A 22283-nucleotide genomic window follows, 5' to 3' on the forward strand; every position below is an offset into this window, starting at 1 on the left:
ACCTCACCCAACCTCCGAGGGATGGCTTCGCCTTGCTCGACCTCTAAGGGTAGGGCTCCGCCTCTCCTGACCGTTGGGTTTGCGCTCCGCCTCGCCCGACCCTTGGGTCCAAGCTCTGCCTCGCCCAACCCTTGGGTCCGCGCTTTGCCTTGCACGACCTCCGAGGGCTGGCTTCACCTCGCCCGACCTCTAAGGGCAGGGCTCTGTCTCGCCCAACCATTAGGTCCATGCTCCGCGTCACCCGAGCCTTGGGATTATGCTCCACCTCGCCCTGTCTCTGGGGAGGAACTCCGCCTCACCCGTCCCTAAGGCCGAAGGCTCCATCTCGCCCGATGAAGACCCATACCATCGCCAACCACTCCATGTCCAAGCGTATGGGTCTAGGTAAAAGCTCTGATGCTAGGGAAGTGACCGGCATGCCCCAATATAACCCATGGCTGTGACGGGCCATGCGTGGGGACTCACGTTAGGAATAGCATCGGGCGTACTGATATTGTTCTCCCTAACCCTCATACGAACACTGACAGACATGTTAGTCCACCACAACATCTGTCAGGATGGAGTGGACCACCATGATTGGGAGATGACGCCTACACATGGCGTTAGTGTCGAACAGAGCCATGACATGGAGCAGTCCCTATTGATGTCTACAGGGTCAGCGGGACCCACATGAAGGAAAAGAAGGACCCATTGATCCTAGAGGGCTTATTCTCCTTCTCATTCCCCTCTTTTCCCTTTGATGTAACCCCTGCTTTCCCTTGGCCTATAAAAGGGAAAGCAAGGCGTCCCATTAAGGGGACCGATCCCACATACGAACACATGCGAGCTTGACTCAAATCCAAACCAATCGGAACTCCTCGCAACACACCACCAGAGACTTGGGACCCGTCCCTCTCTCGACTGTTTGTAACCCCTACTATGAACTTTTAATGCTAGTAACATGAGCAGCAGGAACGAACTGGACATAGGGACATTCTACCCAAACCAGTATAAACCTTGTGTCCTCTTAGCACACCATCTAGGCCAGACGCACAATATTAGAAATTTACTTATTGGTGGCAACTCAAAAACCCGACAGCGCACTAGGTAGGGGCCTTTTGTGTGTCTCGACATCCACACTAGGCCTTGGATGGCTAGTCACAACGACAGCTAGGTCCTGGGTGCGCACGTGCATTTTGGGAGCCTAGACTTTATCGTCATGGCAGAGGGAAGGTTGGTCTAGGCTCCCACCGCCGGCCAACCTCTCCACTTGGTCTGGCCTCGACGCGAGCGCCAAGGCGCTTGAGGAGCTGTAGCTGCACACACCGAAGGTCCACGCCCCTGGAAGCGACCATCTCCTCAGCTTTGACTATGGGAGGTTAGAGCGCCAGCCCGATGCCTTCCTAGGACCCTGACCATCCCAAGAGGACCTATGCCACCTCACCTTCTTGTTTGCCAACATCATGACGCAGCTTGTCAGAGGACAGCGCTTCCGTGCAGGCCATGTACCACGGTCCCGATGCATAACATCTCGGCCTCCACCACGACGCACGTGATAGCCTCGACGCCCATAGGGGTACCTATAGCGATCTAAGGGAGGGGGCTAGCTGTGGCTACCACCCACATCGTGGTAGGTGCTATGACAGCGGCAAGGACCAAAGCCTATGCCTTGACTTGCGGGGACCTTAGGCCTTTGGCCAACACACCCTCAAGGGCAAGGCAAAGCAGGACGAGTACACCGAAGAAGGCGCCTCCAACCATCCCAACAAGAGGAAGAACAAGCAACAACGTGGGGGCTCGCTCATGGCCATTGCCTACCATAAGGAGGGTCAGAAGCCTACTGAGGGAACCCCAAAGCACTTTGAGAAGCTGCTCGAAGGGCCATGCCCGAACCATGCTTTCCCCATTGAGCACCCATACAAAGACTGCATCCTCTTGAAGCAGTTCTTGTCTAGAGGCTCCAATAAGGGGGAGCATAGGAAGGAGCCTAGCTAGATGAAGCGCGAGATGTCACCCTATTCCACTCTGACCAGGCACCTACAAGCTTAAGTCCATTGACAACGAGGTCTTCGTCAATGCCTGGAACATCGAGCAGCTATGTCGCTTTTACCCTTAATAAACACACACTTTCTCTTATTAGTATCGTTATCGAACTCCCTGATCTTTTGTGACACCCGACCCCAGCGACGGTGAGGGGTTGGACCTCACTCAGGGGCTAATAAGAGCATATCTATCTTGTAGATATTCTCTATGTCTGACCCTTTCTCACGATTAAGACCCAATAGCGAAGTTTGTGAAAATAAGCGCTGAGTAAAACTGGTCGGACTACGAGAAACCTACGCCACGGCGACTACGGCGCCTTTGCTCACCAGCGTAATTAGAGTTTTTTCCACACCCCAGGCTTTTTAACCTCAGCCATAGAAAGAGTCGGTATGCATTTAAGAGTCTATCCGCCTAGCAAACATTCTCTATGCCTGAACCCCTATCATGTTAAGACCTAGGAGCTAGGGTTGAGGGAACAAGCTCTGAGTAAAACTGGTCAGACTGCGAGAAACCTATGCCTCGGTGGCTACGGCGCCTTTGCTCACCAGCTGAAAGGTCCTAATATGGCTAGAGGGGGGTGAATAGCCTATTTAAAAATCTACAAATCAACTAGAGTAATTTGATTAGTATGACAAATAGCGAAATGCAAACTTGCTCTAGCTCTACAAGGGTTGCAAACCACCTATCCAACAATTCTAGTTGCAATGATTACTAGGCACACAACTTGCAACGTTGCTACTCACTAAGAGCTCTCAATCTTGCTACTCTAAAGAGCTCCACTAGATGAACTTAAAATAACAAAGCAAGCTCTCAATTCTAATTAAACTAAAGAGCTTGCCACAACTAGTTTGCAAGAATATAAATGAGCGAGTAGGGTGATTATACCGCCGTGTAGAGGAGTGAACCAATCACAAGATGGATACTAAATCAATCACCAGGAGAATACTAAAGGGCAAGAGACAACCAATTTTTCTCCTGAGGTTCACGTGCTTGCTGGCACGCTAGTCCCCATTGTGTCAACCAACACTTGGTGGTTCGGTGGCTAAGAGGTGTTGCACGAACCTCGTCCACACAATTGGATACCATAAGAACCTACCCACAAGTGAGGTAACTCAATAACACAAGCAATCCACTAGAGTTACCTTTTGGCTCTCTGCCAGGGAAGGCACAAGACCCCTCACAATTACCACGATCAGAGCCGGAGACAATCACCAACCTTCGCTCAACGATCCTTGCTGCTCCAAGCCATCTAGGTGGCGGCAACCACCAAGAGTAACAAGTGAATCCTGCAGCGAAACATGAATGCCAAGTGCCACTAGATGCAATCACTCAAGCAATGCGCTTGGATTCTCTCCCAATCTCACAATGATGATGAAACAATGATGGAGATGAGTGGGAGGGCTTTGGCTAAGCTCACAATGTTGCCATGTCAATGCAAATGGTCAAGAGAGTGAGCTTGAGCCGGCCATGGGGCTTAAATAGAAGCCCACATGAAATAGAGCCATTGTACCCCTTCACTGGGCACAACATAGGGAGACTAGATGCTTCGGTTAGATCAACCGGACGTAGGACCCCAATGTCCGGTCGCTCGATGCTTGCCACATGTCATCGGCTTCAAACGTCGATCACCCGATCTCAACAGTCAAGTGATGACCGAATGCATCAGTTAGAAAGTGACCAGACGTAGGACCCTGTTAACACTGGATTTTGGTCGATTCTAGAGGATGACAGGTGGACCCGCATGCGGGAAGAAGGGTATTTGGCAAACAAAACAAGCGGTCGGCTAAATGCTTGTGCGGTCGGTTATTCCAGAAGGCGGTGACTCCATTCGGGAAAGCAGAAGATGGCAAGCGAGGCCGATCGAAAAGATGAAAGTTGTAATAATAAAGGACTCTGAGAGTTTAGGGCAAGGAATCGGGTTCACAACCAAATCAATACAACCGGCCCCATGCCAACTTTCGAGTCCTTTTGTCGTGTCGTCGAGTTCTTCGAGAGGAGTCATCGATCCGTCGACCTCCGTAAGTTCCGACAACCTTGTTATCATATTTAGTATCATGCGGTGGATTTAGACGTGATGCAAGTAGTCTTGTTTGTTTTCAATGATCGTGCGGCGGATCTTTGCTTGACAATCAAGAAGTCTTTGCTTATGCTTTGTTTTTGGGTAGATACCGTGCGGCAGGCGTTTACTCAATATGCTTAGTGAAAGCAAGATAGTTATCGGCTCTATTAGATATGGCAAATCTAAATAGATTCATTAAGTTATCCAGTGTTACATGTTTTAAATACTTCATATATTCGTAACACACTTCTGCCCAATCTAGATTGATATTGTTCGGCTCTCTCTTATGGTTTTATTCATGCTTCAATGATCATTGCTTTTCATATTACCTTTGCAAATAGATAACATTCTCATAATGGCTGAATTATTTTAATCTAGATTGTCACATGTCGTGGGTTCGTGCATGTTAATTACGTTTAAACTTTAACGAAACTAGGTGTCGTGCGGCAGATGCAGGTTTTAGATTAGTTTAATCGTATTTATTTGCATGTTCCTTCTTCATGGATCCCAACTCGGCTGAACTGCTGAGCTTGGTTATGCATTAACTCATAATTAATTTCACTTGTTCAAGCATGTCTTCCCATGCACATGCATTCGGCAATCGAATATTTACGTGTGTTCATCTTACGATTAGCTGAATGGTTTATAAACTCATTGGCAGACAGCTTCCTATAGCTGTATGTCGTTGTAAGTGGCTTCAGGGCCGTATATATGGAACTGTCTGGTCTCACCCGACATGTTCCGGTTTGGCATTTAATTGTTTTATCCCTTGTTAGTTTTTTTCAGGTCAAACTGACTGGCACGTTTTCGGACCACGAAACACCCAGGAACCTGGTTGAAGCCACGCTTTCTGGCTTGCTGTGTGTGAGGCACAGTGTGTCACATTTTGTGTCAACACACTTTTTGGCACGCTCGGTGGGACCATCTGTTAGTTCAAGATGGCGTCTGAGATCAACAATGATCATGTTCTGGATGTGAGCATGGCAGAATTGCCAGATAATTACAGGGATTTAGTGCTACAAGCATGTGAGCAATACCAATGGAAGTGTTTGATGTCTTTTTCCAAAAACAAGAGCAATAAAGTGTTTCAAAAGCAGTCAATACCAAGGGTTCTTCCGCATCAAACTGATTACACTGAAGAGGAAGATGCTCAGAAGATGGCAGCCCTAGTCTATAAAGCAATGGGAGAAACCATGACAAACCATCACACAGCTTTTCTGAATACCTTTCGGGCAATCATGATCAGTACTTTTGGTCCAATGGTTGATAAATACTTTGAAGAAAATGTTGGACCACTCAGTGGACCGACGCTTTTCAATGTTCCAAAGCATCAAGAGAAGCCTATTGGAAAAGAAGTAGCGTCGCCTTCAAATATAGGTGGATTGACCCACACTGAAAAGCAATTACATCCCACCTATGGCCAGGTGACATTTGGTACCACAGGAGAAGTGCCACCTTCAGCTTATAGAGTTTCTCCAGCATCAAACAGATTGCAGAAGAATATGTATGGAGATGGGTATCAAGAATTCACTGATTACAGTGCTATCAATGTTGTGCCAAATCCAGGGTATAGGAGTGCTTCAGGATTGCCTTCTGGAGTGCAAGTACAAGGAAATCAGGATTCAGGCATTGATGTTTTGATGCACAGGATGGCTGATATGATGCAGAATCAGTTCGGCTTGAAGCCAAAGAATCAATCCTATTCATACAAGTCTCCTTATCCAGAGTGGTACAACAGAGTGGCGTTACCTCCAAGGGTGAAGCCTCCAACAGATTTGACCAAGTTTTCTGGTCAAGATGATACTAGTACCATAGAGCACGTTAGTCAGTACTTAATGCAGCTTGGAGAAGCTGCTTCAGATGAAGCTTGGAGGATTCGATATTTTCCTTTGTCTCTTACAGGACCAGCTTTCACGTGGTTCACGTCTTTACCAGCTCATTCCATTGGTATGTGGGCAGAGCTAGAGCAGAAGTTTCATTCATATTTCTACACAGGTACTAATGAGAAGAAGTTGGTTGATCTCATGAGTCTAAGGATGAGAACAAATGAGACACCATTGGAATATCTTCACAGATTTAGGGAGACCAAGAATATGTGTTATTCTCTGAATTTACCAGATGATCAACTACCTGGAATAGCTATAGCAGGAATGTTGCCGAATATCAGGGAGAAGTTGTTCGGCATGGAGTTTGATGATCTTGGTCAACTTGCACAGCGTTTAGCAGCTATGAGTAATCAGGCCCAAGGATTCAGGAGAGATAATCGCTTTCAGAAGAACAATGCCACTAATGAGGTGTATTAAGGTTTTCTGGAGGAAGCGACTGAGTATATTGATGAAGATGAGATAGCTACAGCCGAGTTGAATTGGGCAAAGGAGCCTACTCAAGTTAGTCAACGCTGGTTGAAACAACAAAAGGGAACCTATGATTTTGATGTTACTAAGGCAGATAGGCTTTTTGCATTGTTGATTAAGGAAGGACGCATTAAGCTGCCAGAAGGACATCCTATGCTACGTCCTGAAGGAGTGAAAGACAAAAAGTATTGTGGCTTCCATAACACTAATTCTCACTCTATCAATGATTGCCGAGTGTTCAGAATACGAATCTAGAAAGCTATCCAAGAGGGACATTTGAAGTTTGATGGCAAGATGAAAATTGATGATCAGCCTTTTCCACAAAATATGATTTCTTTCTCTGTGAGTATGGTCTCTGCCAATGACCTCAAAGGTAAAGGCAAGGTGAAGGTGTTGACTTCTGATAGAGCAAAGGAAAGTGGTGCTGTTGACCCGGATCGGCAAGTCACCAGTAGAGAGCTGCAGCAATGAGTTCGGTTTCAGGATAGCCGAACCGAGAAAGGTCAAACTTCCAAACCCAGAGTTACATCACGTATTTTGCTAAACAAGTGGCAGAGAGAGCAAGAGAAGGAATACTATAAGAAGCAATGGTTTATGGAAGAATGCCAGAGGTATGAGGAAGAGGTATACCGAAGGGAGCAAGAAGAATACATGACAGAATAGGAGCAGTCTCATTGGGGTTGTTCGTTCTTTAGGCATTGTTGGAATGAAGGCTTGAGGTTGCCTGCAAGAAACAATTGTCCGGAGTGTAGTGCTCAGTACTCCGAGTATAGGCAATCTCGAGTCAACCGCCGTCCCGTCTATGAAAGACTTGGAACGAAGGTTCCTGAAGATGATCGGCGCTTAAAAATAGATGATTTTGAGAATCAGCAAAAGAAAAGATTGGCAGGTCAAGGTTGGATTCATGATAGGGTGCATGATGAAGCTGATTCCTATAGATACGTATGGCAAAAAGGACAGTGGTGTCCTCCAGGCCTGAGGAAAAGTCAGAAAAGAAGAGTTCAACGGTTGAGGAATAGGGAGTTGGAACAGGAAGTTACCGAAACAAAGCAAATATGGCGTCCTAAGAAAAAGCTTGATGGATGTGGTCCTTCGGCTGATGCTTGCATGGCTTTCTTCCTCCCATCAGAGTTTATAGCTCCTGAAAGCCAAGATGTCCAAGAAGAGGTGTACTCTGATTTTGATGAAAGTGAATGTTAGGATTTGATGACTCAGCTTGTATTAACACAGCAGGCTGTTTTTGACAAACCAATCAAGAATCGTCACTTGAGACCACTCTATTTAAAAGGATATGTCAATGGCAAGCCTTTAACCAAGATGTTTGTTGATGGAGGGGCTGCTATCAATATCATGCCTTATACTACCTTCAGAAAGCTTGGGATGACTAATGAAGAATTGTTGAAAACTGACATGGTGCTTAGGGACTTTGCTAGCAATCCTTCCGATACCCGAGGTGCTATCCATGTCGAGCTGACTATTGGGTCGAAAACTCTGATTACTACCTTTTTTGTCATTGATGGCAAGGGGGCATATAGTCTACTCTTGGGCAGAGATTGGATCCATGCTAATTGCTGCATTCCTTCAACCATGCATCAAATTCTCATTCAATGGATTGGAGATGACGTTGAAGTTGTACATGCTGATGATTCGGTAAGTGTTGCTGCCACAGAATCTACCTACTGGGAATATGAGGGCGTTGATTGTTTCTCTGGAAAAGTGTGGAAAGAAGGTCCTGTAAATGTTTTCAGCGAGGGCCAACAGCCAATCCAAGCAGTCGGCTCTCATAGCAATTTTTAATGGGAAATCCTGTCGATGGCAACAAAGGAAAGTTGGGACGTGGTTTTATGTCGGCTGATAAGTTGGAAGAAATAGATGTTGGTGATGGTTCTAAGCCAAGGCTGATGTATATTAGTGCAAAGTTAGACCTAGAATATAAATCAAAGTTGATGGATCTGTTGAAAGAGTTTAAAGATTGTTTTGCTTGGGATTACACGGAAATGCCTGGATTGGATCGTTCCATTGTTGAGCATCGATTACCCATTAAACCTGGATTTTGTCCTTACAAACAACCTCCACGGAAGATATACAAAGAGGAGGTATTGGCGGATGTGAAGAAGGAGGTTGAAAGATTAATAGAAGCAAACTTCATTCGGTCATGCAAGTATGCAGAGTGGATTTCAAATATAGTACCGGTATACAAGAAAAATGGAAAAATGAGAGTTTGCATAGATTTCAGAAATCTTAATAAGGCCACTCCCATGGATGGTTACCCAATGCCAGTTGCCGATTTACTAGTAGATGCAGCAGCAGGTTATGAAGTCATTAGTTTTATGGATGGTAATGCTGGCTATAATCAAATTTTTATGGCAATGGAAGATATTTCGAAAATAGCTTTTAGTTGTCCTGGTCATATTGGTTTGTTTGAATGGATAGTCATGACATTTGGGTTAAAGAATGTTGGTGCAACTTATCAAAGAGCTATGAATTATATTTTTCACGAGCTAATCGGCAAGATTATAGAGATCTACATCGATGATGTAGTGGTCAAGTCTAGAAATCATGAAGGACATTTAGCCGATTTAAGAAAGACTCTGGAGTGCACAAGGAAGCATGGCTTGAAGATGAATCCAAACAAATGTGCCTTTGGAGTTTCAGCCGGTGAGTTTTTGGGATTTTTAGTTCATAAAGGAGGAATTGAAGTTGGGAAAAAGAGCATGGAAGCAATAGACAAAGTTGTGCCACCAACCAATCTCACAGAATTACAATCATTGTTAGGCAAAATCAACTTTGTAAGAAGATTCATATCCAATCTATCAGAGAGAGTTTTACCCTTTTCTCCTTTATTAAAGCTCAAGAAAGATCAAAAAATTGTATGGGGTGACATACAACAAAAGGCTTTTGATGAGATCAAGCAATATATGAAAGCACCACCTGTGCTGGTACCTCCACAACTTGACGAGCCTTTTAAGTTGTATGTGGCGGATGGTAGCCTAACGATAGGATCGGCCCTTATGCAAGAATTTGAAGGAAAAGAAAGAGTCATAGCTTATCTTAGCCGAAAGCTGCTAGACCCGAAAACAAGGTATTCGGCTACAGAAAAACTTTGCTTGTGTGTGTATTACTCATGTACCAAATTTCGGCACTATTTGTTGAATGCCGAATGCGTGGTAGTTTCTAGTTTTGATGTAATCAAACATATGCTATCAATGCCGATTTTGAATGGAAGAATTGACAAATGGATTTTAGCATTGTCAGAATTTAATTTAAGGTATGAATCGGCAAAGGCGGTAAAGGGTCAAATTATTGCCGATTTTATTACCCAACATCGGGATCTTTCTGTTGAGGCAATGAGCATTGTGCCTTGGGCCTTGTTCTTCGATGGATCATCTTGTAACAAAGGTGGTGGTGCTGGTATTTTCTTGATTTCCCCACAAGGAAAAACTTTTGAGTATGCGGTTCCTATTGAATTTCATGTTACAAATAATCAGGCAGAGTATGAAGCGTTGCTTAGAGGGCTTCAGCTTCTTATAGAAGTAAAGGCTGTTGCTGTTGAAATCTTTGGGGATTCTGAGTTGGTGATTAATCAACTGAGTGGTCAGTATGAATGCAAGAACAATGTGTTAAGAGAATATTATGAGGAGTGTAGAGAACTTTTGAAGAGTTTTCTGATAGTAACCTTGCATCATATCCCTAGGGAGTGCAATGAAGAAGCAAATAAGTTAGCTCAAGCTGCTTCTGGATATCAAGAGAGTCGAGAAGTTTTTGCTATAGAAGAAGGTGTTTTAAATATTGATCAAGTAGATAGTGATTGGAGATACGAAATTACCAATTATCTGAAAGGTCCATCTCAAAAGGTTTCCCGAAAACTTAGGTACAAAGCTCTCAAATTTGTGTTCCTTGATGATCAGTTATATTACAAGTCCGTCGATGGAGTATTGCTAAAATGTTTAAGTCAAGAAGAGGCCAAGAAAGTGATGTATGAGGTTCACGAAGGATTGTGTGGTGCACACCAGTCAGCTTATCGGATGAAGTGGATAAGTAGGAGAACTGGTTATTTTTGGCCGACTATGTTGGAGGATTGTTTTGAATATTACAAAGGGTGTCAAAATTGTCAAAAATTTGGCAATATTCAAAAAGTTCCAGCATCTGCTATGAATCCCATAATCAAGCCTTGGCCGTTCAGAGGATGGGGTATAGATTTAATTGGCCAGATCAATCCTCCTTCTAGTAAGGGACACAAATTTGTACTCTTGGCCACGGATTATTTCACCAAGTGGGTTGAAGCTATCCCTTTGAAGAAGGTAACGTCAGAGAATATGATCAGTTTTGTTAAGGAACACATAATTCACAGATTCGAGATTCCTCAAACTATAACGACTGATCAAGGAACTCAGTTTACTTCTTCAGAATTCTGTGACTTTGCTAAAGATATGGGGATTAAGTTGTATAATTCTTCTCCTTATTATGCACAAGCTAATGGTCAGGCAGAAGCATCAAATAAGATTATGATTAAAATCATCCAGAAGAAGATTGATGAAAAACCAAGGAGATGACACTTGGTTCTTAATGAAGCATTGTGGGCTTACCGAATGGCTTGTCATGGGTCCACTCAAATGTCTCCCTATGAACTAGTTTATGGGCATCATGCTGTATTACCATGGGAATTACGGTCAGGATCAAGGCGAGTTGTGTTACAGAAAGAATTGGTAGAAGAAGATTATAAGAGTCTGATGATGGATGAATTGGAAGATTTACATTTGATTCATCTCAAGGCATTAGAAAATATTGAGAAAAATAAAATACGTGTTGCCAAGTATTATAACAAAAGGGTTAGGCTGAAGCAATTCGCAGAAGGAGACTTGGTTTGGAAAACTATATTGCCAGTTGGAACAAAGGATAGAGCATTCGGCAAATGGTCTCCAAATTGGGAAGGTCCTTATCGAATAGTAGAATGTGTACCTGGCAATGCATACATATTGAAAACTTTATTTGGAGAGAAGTTTACCAGAGCTATCAATGGAAGATTTCTTAAGAAATATTACCCCAGTGTTGAGGTTGGTTTATGAATATAGATCAGAAAAGCCGATAAAGGGAAAATCGCCTTTAGCCTAAAAAATAAATAAGACTGAGAATAGCCGATATTGTTCATATCGCCTTTAGCACAAAATAGCTGATGCAGTTTGCATCGCCTCTAGCACAAGAATGTTTATGCAAGACCGGGATGTTTTCAGCATTTTTCTGACAATCGCAGGCAGAATTTTACCGAAAAGAATCAAAGGAATAAGTATTCTTCCAAAAGATGAGATTATTTATAGAAGTCCATCCTAAGACAAACTACTCCTCAAATAACTTGTTGAGGACGGACTGGGGGTTTGTGGATTCGGTAAGGGCGGCGGCATGATCATCATAGGCCTCCAGACGCTCATCGATGTCGTCGATCTCGTCCGGGCGTCCTCCGGCGAAGCCGACTGGCTGGAAGGAGTAGTCCTCGTTGGTTCAGGAGGTCATTGCCGCCAGCCCGAGAGAAGCGCCAAGGTGCACACCTTGGATGACGGCCTGATCAATACGGCCGTCCACAGCATCAAGGCGTGCCTCGGATGTTTCCCCCTGGGCATTCACCTTGTCGGCGATCTTGTTCGCCGCCGCCTTCAGGCGGTCATTCTCCGCAGAAAGAGCTGAGCAGAAAAGAAAGAAAAAAAATGGGTCAGCAAGCAGGGGAAGCCAGAATGATAAAACCAAATGAAGATATCGAACTGGTGATGGCGTCGCAGAGTTGCTTCCGCTGGTCCTCCCATTCGGCTTGCTCGATGCCGAATTTCTTGGAGACGTCGCCTAGCTCCTCCCGGGCCTTGTCCCTCTCCTGGCGAAACTTGAGTGCTTCCTCGTGAGAGTATGGATGGTGTGCATCTGCTGGTTCCGTTGGACCCCAAGGATTGGAATGATAGGAGCTTGAAGAGCTAGAGGATCCGAAAGAGCCGGATGATGGAGTTCCCGATTGAGCTGCTGTCGCCGGAGGAAGGAGATGATATTGGCTGGAGCTGATGACCCTTATCCTGATGAATGAGGAAGAAAAAATCAAAGCTAAGAGATGAACAAGAAAATTGCAAGGGGGCAAAAAGCCGAATCGTACCCACGACGCCGGCAGCGCGATGCTCTGCTTCCTTCTGCCTCTCCGTCGGCAGGACGCTTGCCACGGTTGCCACTGTTCGCCATTTGCTTTGGTGGAGGCTAGGGTTTTCTTCTAGAGTGAATCAAACAAAGGAAGGGGAGGAGACGGATGTGAGAACGCTAAAACAGAGATAGCGATGAAGGCTAACGGAAGGGTCTATTTATAAGCTGAAGCGAAGGGTCGTGGCGAATTCCACGGAGTCGTGGGGCGAGAATGCCAAATGATGGAGTAGGGTTTTTTCCTTTCAGTTGGGCTGCTACTGGGCTGGGCCAGGCATGAATTAAGTCGGACGTCGTTCGACTATCTCCCTGATTTGTTGGAACCAGCATTGTTCGGCTATACCCTCACAGTATTTAAATTGGATTCGTTCGGCTATCGGAAGAATGGAGACAATCAGCTACATTCTAATTGAGTAATTTAAGGGAAAATGACCAATTGTTTTTTCAAACGAATAAATGTGTAAACATAAAGTTGATTGATCAAAGGACAGAGAATATCACACTTAAGTTTATTACAAGCCCAATGTCTACTTGTTCAGAAGCTGATTGATTGCCTCTATGGCTTCAGTCCTGATTCGGCTAACATTATATAGCACTGTCTGATCTTCATCTTCAGAACTCTGGATGCTGGATAACTTAGTTTTGATTTGCTGATCTTCTTTGATGGTCAAAGTTATCTTTAGTGAAGCTGCTTCTATGTTCTTCGGCAAATTAGCTATATGGGCCCTGTGAGACTGAATTGTGGCATTCAGTTTGGCTAGTTGAGCTTCTAGTCTGCTTTTTTCATTTTCCATGGCTTTCAGTTCAGACTCCAAGGTTGTCAAGGAATTTCTTGTAGTCTAGATATGAGAGTGAAGATCTTTAATCTCCAGCTTCTTCAAAGATCTATCCTTCTGCAAAGCAGCCCTCGAAGATATGTTCTTGGTTGCCCTTCTCACCATGGCAAAGTGGTCATCAAGATGGGCTGCAGATTCTAGGGGGACCTTGAAAGCAGAAGGGATATCTTGATCAATGAGTTCAAGGAGGTCTCTTATCTGGTCTGTATCCTGAACCAGACTAATGGTATCCTTGTTCAGCAGAATGATCACCTCTTTTAGCCAGGCCTGATTTTCCAGCGATAAGGATTGTTGAGAAGTGATTTCTTCACCTTTCTCAATGATGTAGTCCTCAATGGAGAAGGAGTAGCTGGTGGTCGGTTTAGTGATGTTCTTCTAAAGAAAGGAGAAGAAAGGAGGTGTTAGCTGATTGAGTGAATTTGCTAAAATATAGTGTAAGACAAGGCATTACCTATTGAACTGATTGATCATCAGGATGGGTTATACCCTGGTTTGCTGGAGGACTCAGCTGAAGGTTCAGAAGGGATGGGTTTGGAGCTTGATCAGGAGAAGTTTCCCTTGCTAGTTCATCTAAGATTTCATCTATTCTCAATAAAGTAAATGATAATGAGCATAAGAGATAGATGTTATTTAAAAAAGAGAGAGAGAAAAGAGAATTGGTTGAACGATGTTACCTATAGTCTCATTAGATTTATGAGCCTTTGAACCTTCAGCTTCATGAGTCTCTGAAGTTTCACTGTCATGGATTTCTTCATTTTCGGTAGAAGCTTCAGGGGTTGGTTCTATAGGTGCTGAGGTATTGCCTGGTATGGGAATTTCGACTTGTGGCTGCAATGGAAGTAATGAATGTAGAGGTGGTCAGGTTTACTGCTAAGTGGCGTTGTTAACCTGATAGAGAGTAAAAAGTTCATACCTTAGGAGATAATTTGGCTTTCTTGGTCCTTGGTTTCTTGGGTAAGAGAAAATTGTCAGGTGTTTTCCTTTTGCCTTTTCCTCTTGAAGATGCAGCAGCTGAAGCAACAGGGGTTCTCATGAGTGCCTTTAAAGGTACTGAATCCAAAGTTATAGGAGTTTTCATGAATTCCTTTAATTTTGGAGCATCAAACCCCAGAGCAGGCTTGGGACCAGCCGAATAGTACTGGATTGCTTTGGCTGGGAGAGTAGACTCAAGATCCTATGCATAACCAGATGTTAAAATAAGAAGTGAATTCAAGAGTGGGAAATGATGAGCATAATGAAATTACCTCACTATCAGAAGTAAAATCGGGCTGTAAGTTTTTGCATAAAGGATGAATTGATATATTGAAGATATGGGCATGCCATTCTTGCCACCAAGAGACAAAGAAGGGATGAGCGACATCTATTAGCCCAAATGGAGATGGTTCGTATGTTGGCAATTCCCATCCTAATTCAAAGATTTTCTTGGCTTCCATTCTTTCTGCTATTACTTCTCTTGGCTTTATGATTGTTGAGAAGAGGAATCTTGGGGGCAGCTGGCCACATCCTAATTGTCTGGCCACCATATTTGGATAGTAGAATTCATAGGTAGACTGCACTAACCTTCCATGATAAAATTCGGCTGGCAGAGTGCAAGGTTTGATAAAGGAGTTGAAGATCTCCGTGGATTCTTGACCTAAACAACCAATTTCATAGCTAAACTTGCAGGGCAAAGTCAAATTTTCATTTTCTCTATAAGGAAACCAGAGCACATTGCCGAATCCTTTGAAAAACAGCTTGAAGAAATGACCGATGTCTATGTCGATGCTGATGGATGATGCTGCTTCTCCATAAGTCTGACAAGCCTTAACCTTTGCTGTACTGCCTTCAGCATAGTTAACTGAAGGAAAACTTAGATTGAAGAGGCTCACAGAGGTTATCTGATGCATGTATAGCTGGAGCCACATTTGAATTAGCCACCAGGGACCATTCACGCAAGAGATTTCTCCACCTTGGCGCATCTGAAGAGTAATCTGATGCATCATATGATAAACGGACCCTAAGAGATATTTGTCTAGTGGGATCTGAGTGCCTGCGGCTAAGTCTTCAGCCATCACCATGTGATTCAGGGTTGGTTCATTGGATTTTCCACAGAAGATGAATCTGCATAGCCACATATTCATGAAGGCTTTCAACTCTTTGTCAGAGATGGTACCAGATGCATTCATGTAGTTCTGGATGTATTTGACCCATCCACATCCAGTGCTGATGGCTCTTTAATTACTTTTGCTCTTGTACTTATAGGGGTATACTGGTAGTGACACGTTCAAGCCAATCATCATGAACACGTCGGCTAAAGTGATGGTCATCATACCATGGCCAAAGATGAAGGCATTAATGGTGTCAGACCAAAAATGGGAAGCTGCTATCAAAAGGGAATCGTTTCTGGGTGTTTCTGCTAAGGATAATTCCAGACAATGACTGATGTCTTGACTTTCCCAGTGGCTGCTGCTTTTCTCCAACATTCTCCTGTACCAATTCCGCCATCCGGCGATTGGGGGAAATGGCCAATTCTTGAACGTGTTTGGCCATCGGTTTGGCGAGGTGATCCCAAATTTAAAAGGGATTCTTTGGGTTTCCTTCTCGATAATTTCAAAAGGGTTAGGATTTCCCATTGGGCCGAGGAAATAGGAATCGAGGTTGGCAGCATAGGGGATCAAAATCTGATTCTTGTATTCCTTTAGAAGGTGATTGAAATCAAAGAGGAATAAGCCAAAAGAGGAACGGGAAGATCAAATGGAAATTGCCAAATATAAGTAAAGTTTACCTCTAGGATTTCATCCTGGGTCACCATTGAAGATTCGAAGTAGGTCCGAAGTTGCGCTGAAGGCTTGAATTTTTGGACAGCGACTGCGATGTTGAACGGTGCTGACCTAGGAGGAAGAAGGAGCTTGTGGTCAATTTCAGAATAAAACAACTTTTATCCCGAAATTGAGGGGGCATGTGTTAACACTGAATTTTGGTCGATTCTGGAGGATGACAGGTGGACCCGCATGCGGGAAGAAGGGTATTCGGCAAACAAAACAAGCGATCGGCTAAATGCTTATGCGATCGGTTACTCCAGAAGGCGGTGACTCTATTCGGGAAAGCAGAAGATGGCAAGCGAGGCCAATCGAAAAGATGAAAGTTGTAATAATAAAGGACTCTGAGAGTTTAGGGCAAGGAATCGGGTTCACAACCAAATCAATACAACCGGCCCCGTGCCAACTTTCGAGTCCTTTTATCGTGTCGTCGAGTTCTTCGAGAGGAGTCATCGATCCGTCGACCTCCGTAAGTTCTGACAACCTTGTTATCATGTTTAGTATCATGCGGTGGATTTAGACGTGATGCAAGTAGTCTTGTTTGTTTTCAATGATCGTGCGGCGGATCTTTGCTTGACAATCAAGAAGTCTTTGCTTATGCTTTGTTTTTGGGTAGATACCGTGCGGCAGGCGTTTACTCAATATGCTTAGTGAAAGCAAGATAGTTATCGGCTCTATTAGATACGGCAAATCTAAATAGATTCATTAAGTTATCCAGTGTTACATGTTTTAAATACTTCATATATTCGTAACACACTTCTGCCCAATCTAGATTGATATTGTTCGGCTCTCTCTTATGGTTTTATTCGTGCTTCAATGATCATTGCTTTTCATATTACCTTTGCAAATAGATAACATTCTCATAATGGCTGAATTATTTTAATCTGGATTGTCACATGTCGTGGGTTCGTGCATGTTAATTACGTTTAAACTTTAACGAAACTAGGTGTCGTGCGGCAGATGCAGGTTTTAGATTAGTTTAATCATATTTATTTGCATGTTCCTTCTTCATGGATCCCAACTCGGCTGAACTGCTGAGCTTGGTTATGCATTAACTCATAATTAATTTCACTTGTTCAAGCATGTCTTCCCATGCACATGCATTCGGCAATCAAATATTTACGTGTGTTCATCTTACGATTAGCTGAATGGTTTATAAACTCGTTGGCAGACAGCTTCCTATAGCTGTATGTCGTTGTAAGTGGCTTCAGGGCCGTATATATGGAACTGTCTGGTCTCACCCGACATGTTCCGGTTTGGCATTTAATTGTTTTATCCCTTGTTAGTTTTTTTAGGTCAAACTGACTGGCATGTTTTCGGACCACGAAACACCCGGGAACCTGGTTGAAGCCACGCTTTCTGGCTTGCTGTGTGTGAGGCACAGTGTGTCACATTTTGTGTCAACAGACCCCAGCGTCCGGTCGTTTCTAGTAAGGTTCCAAACATGAAATTTCACGACCGGACGCGTCCGGTCATGCTTGACCGGACTCACCTAGTGTCCGATCACTCAACGTTTCCTCTGTGCGCCTCACATTAGCACTGACCGGACACAGCCTGCCAGTGTCCGGTCACTCTTCATGCCAGTGTCCGGTCAAAAGACTGAGACACATGCTCACTGCTGCTACTAACCGGACTCAGGACCCTAGTGTCCGGTCACTGCGCCACCAGTGTTCGGTCACTTTGTGAACCCCCCATCTTTTCTGTATAGAGCGCCGGTGGCACTGTCGGACTGTTCGCACTCTACGGGCGAACACTCCGCTGGTGAAGTTTCTAACCCTTGCTTAAATGTGTCAACCACCAAGTGTATCACCTTGTGCACATGTGTTAGCATATTTTCACAAGCATTTTCAAGGGTGTTAGCACTCCACTAGATCCTAAATACATATGCAATGAGTTAGAGCATCTAGTGACACTTTGATAACCGCATTTTAATACGAGTTTCACCCCTCTTAATAGTATGGCTATCTAACTTAAATGTGATCACACTCGCTAAGTGTCTTGATCATGGAAATAAAATGGCTCCTACTATTTATACCTTTGCCTTGAGCCTTTTGTTTCTCTTTCTTCTTTTCCAAGTTCAAGCATTTGATCATCACCATGCCATCACCATTGTCATGATCTTCGCCATTGCTTCATCACTTGGAGTAGTGCTACCTATCTCATAATTACTTTGATAAACTAGGTTAGCACTTAGGGTTTTATCAATTAACCAAAACCAAACTAGAGCTTTCACCAGTAGGATCAGAATTTGCTCACCCGCACCCCGAGCTTTACGACCTTAACAATGGAAAGGGATGAAATGCACTAACATTTTTATATAAAAAGGGGAGAAGGGCTAAAAAGTTGTTTTGCTATAACAAAATTTATGAGCTTGTTCATTTATTACAAGTTTGTCGCCTGGCTTATCTGCCTAACTAAATTCTTGCGCGGGATGTTCTCATCCTCTATCTCCATAGGTAAGTCCTGTCCCAGTAGGTAACACGAGTTGATCAGACGGCTTGGCCGCTGTCAATAGACAGGTAGGGACCAACAGGATGCCCCACGTGGGCTATGCCAACCCCGTCACAAACGATGGACCTAGATTCTACTCGAACATATCCGATAAGAGCTCCCTGAAGCCGTTACTCATGCCATCAAGGTAAATTCTGTGCCAGCGGGCCACCCAAATCGATCAAACGATTTGGGCCACTGCTGAGAAATGGGTCACCCTTACTTTATGTGCATTAATTTCACTATCGAGCCCCTGACCCCAGCGACGGTATGGGGTCGAGTCTCACTTAGGGGCTGGCAAGAGCGTATATTCGGTAGACATTCTCGATACCCAACCCCTTTTTTGTGCTAAAACCTAGAGGCCAGGTGTGCAAAAATGAACTCTGAGTAAAACTAGTCAGACTGCTAGAAATCTACACCCCAGCGGCTATGGCATTTTTGCTCACCAGCGTAATTAGAGATTTTGTCCCCGCGCCCCGAGCTTTTGCCTCTGCCTTCCCTAGAAGGATTTGGAGGGACCCACTGGCAAAATCTCCATCGAGGAGAGGCCGGTGGGTCGTTAGGTTAGTTGGAAGGCTTAGGTTGCTGCCGAGAGACAGGTATAGAGAAGTGGGATGCCCCTTGCAGGTTACGTCGGCTTTGTCATGAACTTTGGACCCAGACCCCACACGAACATATCCGGTAAGAGCTCTCCGAACCCATCACTCGAGCCATCGAGGTAACTTTACCGACCCCCACTTTTCTTTTCCATTGCGTGATCATTCATTCATCCATGCATGCATTCATACATTCATTCTTTCATTCATTCATTCATCCATTCAACCATACATTCATCCCATACATCCAAGCATTCATTCATCCATTCTCATGCATGGATCCATACATTCATTCACTATTCATCCATACATTCATCCCATACATCCAAGCATTCATTCATCCATTCTCATGCATGCATTCATACACTCATTCAAACATTCATCCATACATTCATTTCATACATCCAAGCATTGCATATGCAATGATTGTATCACAATGCTTTGCGTCACATCATGAAGCGGTAGTCGTCTCATTCGACACGTGCGACAACCAACCAAGGTTCGAAGGCTGACCCACGAAGGGCCCGAGGCCGCCTCATGTCAAACAGAGCTAGGGGAGAAAAATGTAGATGAGCCCTAGCGGCCTTGCCCGACCACGCTCAAAAGTGGACAGGGACATCTAGACCTTTCTCGTTCGATCCTAACCTCGAGCCAAGCCCATGGAATCTCCATCGAGGAGAAGCCAGTGGGCCACCCGAGCTAATTGAACAGCTCGGGAATCTACCGGGAGGCGGGTTAAGGAGCAGTGGAATGCCACATGAGGGCTATGCTGACCCGTCAGCGGATGATAGGCCCGGATACCACTTGGACATGCCCGTTAGCGAGCTCACGGAGCGCGACACTCAGGCCATCGAGGCAAGTGTCGTTAGCTCAGCCCCTCTGGTTGTGGAAACCGAGGACGAGGTGACGCATGAAACATGACCGACCCCTACCGAGCCCCATGGGGCTCGGGGGCTCGAGCCGCCCGACCCAAAATCAAGAGTCCAACTAATCAGGGTTTGAAGGCCAGCCCACAAAGGGCCCGTGGCCGCCTCGCGTCAAACAGAGCTAGGGGAAAACGTAGATGAGCCCCAACGGCCTTCACCTGACCCGCTTAGAAGCAGACAGGGTCATCTAAACCTTCTCGTTTGATCCTAACCTCGAGCTGAGCCCATAGAATCCCCATTGAGGGGAGGCCATCAGGCCACCTGAGTCACCCCCCAAAATGGCTTGGGCATCTGCCGGGAGGCAGGTTAAGGAGCAATGGAATGCCATATAAGGGCTATGCCAACCCCGTCATAAACGATGGATCCGGATTCCACTCGAACATACCCATTAGTGAGCTCACCAAGCACGTCACTCGAGCCATCGAGGCAAGTGATGTTAGCTCAACCCCTCCGGTTGTGGAAACCACGGACACGGCGACGATCACAAAGATGAGCTGACCCTTAACTGGACCTCTACTACATGTGGGGTCTCGAGGAAAGTTGGACTCACAAGGAGACCAAACACACGGTCGTAGAATGATGGCACAGAACCTAGGAAGGGGGTACGTGCAAAAACAAGAGATGTTTTCTCCTACTAATTTCATTATCCTCTCCTTGATCTTTAGTGACACCTGACCCTAGCAATAGCAAGGGGTCAGATCTCACTCGAGGGCTGATAAGGGTATACATACACCCTTTCTGAAACAGTCGCCATGCCCAACACCCTTCCTCACGTTAAACCTAGTAGCAAGGTCTATGGAAATGAACGACTGAGCAAGGCTGGTCGGACGGTGAGAAACCTACGCCCCAGTGGCTATGGCACTCTTGCTTACCAGCGTGATCAGAGTTTCCCTTCTACACCTTGAGCACTACGGTCTTAACAAACAGAAGGGTCAGAATGCACCAAAACAAAAGAACAGACTTGGTCAAATGAAACAAAGTCACAAGTTTGTTTAAGCGTTACAAAAAGGTCGGCACCTATCCTCTGATTACAAAAGTGATCAACCTATTGAACTTAATAACCCCTCTGAGGGAGAACTATGCTTTCGATCCTGTCTGCCAGGTCCTGCGAAAGGGGAGCCACCGCCGTCTCCATCTCCTCTAGCTCGTGGGCCTCATAGCCAGGCACGAAGCCATGGCTCATCGCCTCTAGGTCGATGCTATCCCTGTTATGAGAACGAGCAATCACAAAGGATTGATTAGCCTCGACGCGAAGGGCATGCCTCTCGAGGTGGCGTACCCGCACCGTGATCTCAACGGCACGGGCTATGAGCGAACTAGTCCCCTTCGATCGCACCACCTCTAGGTCATCATAGACCACTCCAAGGGCGGCACTTATAATACCAAGCTCATCGCTCTCCGCCTGAAGATTCCTCCTTGCCTCAGCGAGGTCCATGGCTAGCCCGGTAGAAATGCTTTTAGCCTCTAGCTTCTGGGTCATCATGTTCCCAAGTTTGGCCTAGAGGGAGCCGACCTTTTGATGTATGCCGTCACGCTCTTGGTAGGCCCAGTCATGCTCTCAGAGGGCCTGGTCATGCTCTTCGTGAACCATGCCATGCTTCGAGCGGAGCCCCTCCATAGTTTGGAGCAGTTCATCCTGCTCCTTGCGCAGTCGGGCAACCGCCATGGCATCTAGACTCACCCTCTTCTCTAGGGCCGCAAGCTTCTCCTCGGCCCCCAACTTTAGCTCCCGTTCCTTCTCAACCTCGGCCAAAAGGTCGAGGATCCACTGGTAGGTCTCGGTGTCCTTCTAGAGCAGCTCATCCCGCTCCTTCTTGACCTTGGTGGCCTCCTCATCATCCTTCCACAATCTCACCGACAGGGCCTCGAACGCCCTCTCGGCCTCATCAGCATGCCGACGTGCCTCGACCACCCACGACCGAAGACTGTCTGCCTCCTCGATGATGGGAGTCAGCTCGGCCACCCTCTGCTGGGTGGCAACAAGCTGAGCGGTCACCTCCCTACGTAGTCACGCCTCCTCGACGAGGTGGTCCT

At 45.3% G+C, this 22283-nt stretch overlaps 1 pseudogene; it reads right to left on the reverse strand.

Moving 5' to 3' along the window:
• The window catches only part of LOC136521957 (protein kinase G11A-like), a 57051-nt pseudogene that overhangs the window by 28655 nt on the left and 6113 nt on the right, over positions 1-22283 (reverse strand).

Source organism: Miscanthus floridulus, chromosome 18 (genome assembly GCF_019320115.1).
Source record: "Miscanthus floridulus cultivar M001 chromosome 18, ASM1932011v1, whole genome shotgun sequence".
NCBI classification, from domain to species: Eukaryota; Viridiplantae; Streptophyta; class Magnoliopsida; order Poales; family Poaceae; genus Miscanthus; species Miscanthus floridulus.